At 37.9% G+C, this 4,292-nt stretch overlaps 1 long non-coding RNA gene across 1 annotated transcript; it reads right to left on the bottom strand.

Annotated features, from left to right (window-relative positions):
* Positions 1 to 854: 854 nt before the first annotated feature.
* Positions 855 to 1,425, bottom strand: LOC110926294. The gene is made up of 3 exons (XR_002585116.2): positions 1,253 to 1,425; positions 1,049 to 1,118; positions 855 to 932 (listed from the first exon to the last, which is right to left on the bottom strand). It is a non-coding gene; the product is annotated as an uncharacterized LOC110926294 (long non-coding RNA).
* Positions 1,426 to 4,292: the final 2,867 nt, after the last annotated feature.

Raw genomic sequence — 4,292 nt, 5'->3', positions numbered from 1 at the left:
CACATGTGGTCATTACAGCTAATTTTCAATTTGAACAGACTGCCAGAAATGAAATATTTAATTTAAAAATGTTTTTTATATACTCAACTAAGACGTGGTTGCTAACTAAGATTTGGGGGTAGAACCACCCCGACCCATATGAGCATGACGTGATTTGGTCAAAACCCAATTTACGGTTTGCCCAACCTTTCCATTTTACCAACTCTATCAAAAAAAAAAAAAAAATTGGATGAAAATCATGCATAGCGCAACGCTTAAGCCGAACTGAGCCTAATCAAACATTGCAACTTATTTACATCTGATGAAATTATCTATTCCTTAAAAATCCATGATCCCAAATTCCTAATAGACCATTATACAGTTCATGACCATTTAATGTCATATATCTAAATCAAAATTGGCAATGAAATAGAAAATATCGTTGAATTAATGGTGAACTGTGAATAGAATCGTAATTAAAGGATATGTTAACAGCAAACTAACCTCTGTATACAGGAATATCTAGCGTCTCTTAGATCCGCAAGTTTCAAGTAAACAAGATATTTAATAACTTTAAAAATTTGCGAAATAATAAAAGACATCTTTTTGTGAGATTTTCAGTAGCTGATAAAAGGTAAATAAAATTATTCAAGGTCGACAAAGAGAATAAGAAAAATTAGCTGCTTAACTTAAATGGCTTAGACACATCTTGTGGAGTATAATTTTGCAGAGATCTTTTGTTTATTGAGTGTTCATTAATCTCAATAATTTTAAAACATCTATAATAAAGAAATTAAATAGCAATTATGTAAACGGATGTAGTATAAATTTAATAAGTCTAAACCTTACCTCTAAATTTCCAAACTCAGGGTCAATATCAGCCTCATCAGCTTCTTCTTTATCTTCACCTTCTTCAGCAATCCGCGATAAAATACGAGCAAAATCATCTTCGCCTGAAATTCATTTTAAAATTTCAAAATGCAAAAAGAAATGACAATTTACTGACATATATCCATGAGCGTTGTATCTGTTTCAAACCAAGAAGATATCAAATATACGAGATATGAACCTGCTTTTGTGGCCTTATCTTCATTAAAAGCTTCTTCAACATAGTCTTCTCTTATTTATACAATACCCTCCTGTTTCAATCATCGTTTGAAGTTAAGACTTTGTGTCATCTTTTTGAAAACAAAATATAAAGATACAATAACCCATATAGAGATATATGATATTCTACATAAGTTGCCATTTCTGCAGAGAGATGAGAACTTACAGCAGCCTCGGTAGCTGTTTCATCAAAGAACAAGGCCTCAAACTTGAGATCCTTTATTACAGCGTTAAGCGATTCAATCTGTGACTCTAAAACCTTTCCTCTTCTTTTCAGAATCTCAACTGTTTGTTTGGACATTCTTTCGGCGTAGTAGCCTTCTCCCAATAGAATATTACAGCGTTAAGAGATTCAATCTGTGACTCTAAAACCTTTCCTCTTCTTTTCAGAATCTCAACTGTGACAACTCGAACTTTAGACCTACTTTGTGTAACGTAGGTGAACGTTTTGTGATTATATACGAACCTTATTTATTGAACGTTATGTTGTTATGTGATATGTGTTATGTTGTTATGTGATATGTGTTTAATGATTGTGTACATGATACGTTATGTGTATGTATATAAGTTACATGAAACTCGAACCGCACAACACCTACACACTCGACCGCACAAGCCTTTGGGCCGTATCACTTGTATCCGGTTAGATGGCAGCCCAAGTGATGGGTTCGGCCCATCCTACCTTAGCCGATTTACATATGGGGGTGTTGTAACCATTCTCCACTTTTTACAAAATCACAACACACACAAGAAACCCTAGCTATTCTCTCTCTCTTTTTCGCAAACCGAAGGCAGCCAAGAATCCCTCCTTCACCGAAGATCTTTGTGCTCGGATCAAACCCATCCTCTTTTCAATCGGTTAGTATGCTGTTTGTGTTCTCGAGTTGATGATGTTATGATTTCACGTTTTGTCTAGCCGATTAGAGTTGATTGTTGTTGATAATGATTATGACCTATGTGTTTTACATGATGTTTATGTGATGATGTTGATGTAAACCGATTGGATATATATGTTTGTTAATCGGCTACAAGCTCACATGAATCGGATGTAGGTTAATATAAAAACCGATTGAATATATATTCGGGTATCATGTCTTGTTGATTGAATGGGTTATGAATATTGTTACTGTTCATGTTTGGATTTAGAGTTCATGTGAACCGAAATGCTAGATATGTTGGTTTGATCGATTAGGGGCATGATAGGAAATTGATTAGTTGTTAATTGATATGTGATAATTGGAAACTTGGTTGTTGATTGATAATCATATAATTGGAAATCACTAAATGCTTGTAACCGAATAGCATAAAATCCGGGTGTTTAAACTGATCGCACAAGAGCACACACACAAGTTCAATCGCATAAGGTGCCTCAATCACACAAGACCTTCTGATCGTACATGAGGTCCGAACGCACAAGCTGATCCGACCGCACAAGAGGCCCTGATCGCACAAGGGTCTCCAAACGCACAAGCCCACACACAAATCGCACAAGTTGACTGTTTGTTGCTGGGCCGAGATCTTTATATAAATTTCTTAACATGTTGGGCCGGGTGTTATGTTGGGTTGGGCTAGTCTGGATCGCACAACTCAAAGGGTTCGCACAAGGTTAACCGGGTCGCACAAGTATGCTGAATCGCACAATGTCATTTATACGTTATTGGGCCGAGTATGCGTATTTGATCCGTTATGATTATTGGGCTTGTTTTAGTGGAATCGCACAACCCGTTGGGCGGTCCGCCTACTTGTTGGGCCAATATTAATTGGGCTTCTTGATTTCATTACTTGATTGTTAAGTGTTGCCATGATCTTTACGTATTTGCTATGATATATATACGTGCATTACATGAAGTCAAAACCTGACTCATATGATAACCCTGTTAGGACGTGATTGATCACTGTTAGTTCAAGAACCCTCTCTTCTTTGTGTATCTGCCGAGCAATCCAAGGTGAGTTCACACAGCCAAGGCATGGGATTCCCGGGTTGGGAATTGGGTTGGAATGTTTGATATGGAATGATTACTCGTACTTACGCAATCACTAGACTTTAGACCATCGTCCTCAGGATAGTCAGGACACTTACGTAAAACCTACGTAAACTAGTATCTACCATTGTCTCCCGGGTCGGGAGGACACTTACGTAAAACCTGCGTAACCTAACACCCACTACTGTCTTCCGGGTCAGAAGGACACTTACGTAAATCCTACGTAAACCCCACGCGTACCACTGTCCTCGGGGAAGGGCACTCACGTAAATCCTACGTGACCTAGTACGTATTCCTGTTCTCGGATTAAGAAGAACACATGGTTGCAATTAGTCTAGTAAGTACCATAATGGGAAACCCTCATTATAAAGGATAGATGTGAGAATCCCTCACCAGTAGTACATATTTGCATGGGAAGCCCCCACTAGATGAACTTACGCATTACTGTTATGAACTTACTTTCTGTGAACTCGCTCAACTAGTTGTTGATTATCTGCTGCATGCCTTGCAGGACCTTAGGTACTTTATGGAGCTTGCACAAGGAGGAGCAGGTCGTTGTGGGCAATGGATCGTGAACGCTTATTAAACACTTATAACATTTCATACATTGATACTTATGATTGGGTTTTACTATGATGCTTCCGCTATATTTACTTATGTTGGTTTTGATAAACACCTTTCGTATTGATGGATAATTATTACTATTTATTTACATGTTCAATATGATTGGTGGCTTGATCCTGGTCATTTCACGCTCCCAAGCGGTGGTACTCCGCGTGTGGGATTTTGGGGGTGTGACATCAACTGTTTGTTTGGACATTCTTTCGGCGTAGTAGCCTTCTCCCAATAGAACCTACAATGAAATTGGATACAGCTCATAAGGTCTAAAACATTAGTTATAACAGTTTAATTTCATGCCACACCCCAACATATTGCACAAATAATCATACAAAACCAACATATTGTACAAATAGGAGGGTCGAGTCGAGCGACATGTTAGGTCAGAACAGGTTTCGACCTGGATCCTGTCAAACTGAAAAACGGTCATTTAAAAGTGTATTTTACCTCTGCATCATAATGCCATATTCCTTTATTCCAAAAGGCACAATAGAAAGAAAATCATTGTGTAAATAAGCTGCAAAATACCTGCTTTTGCGCGCTTCACGCTTTTTACCTCTGAATCATTACCCACCAGCCTTAGGTGGTGCTGCTTTGGTAATATTT

The sequence above is a fragment of the Helianthus annuus genome, chromosome 17 (assembly GCF_002127325.2).
Source record: "Helianthus annuus cultivar XRQ/B chromosome 17, HanXRQr2.0-SUNRISE, whole genome shotgun sequence".
NCBI classification, from domain to species: Eukaryota; Viridiplantae; Streptophyta; class Magnoliopsida; order Asterales; family Asteraceae; genus Helianthus; species Helianthus annuus.
This window is presented reverse-complemented; position numbering and strand designations above follow the sequence as displayed.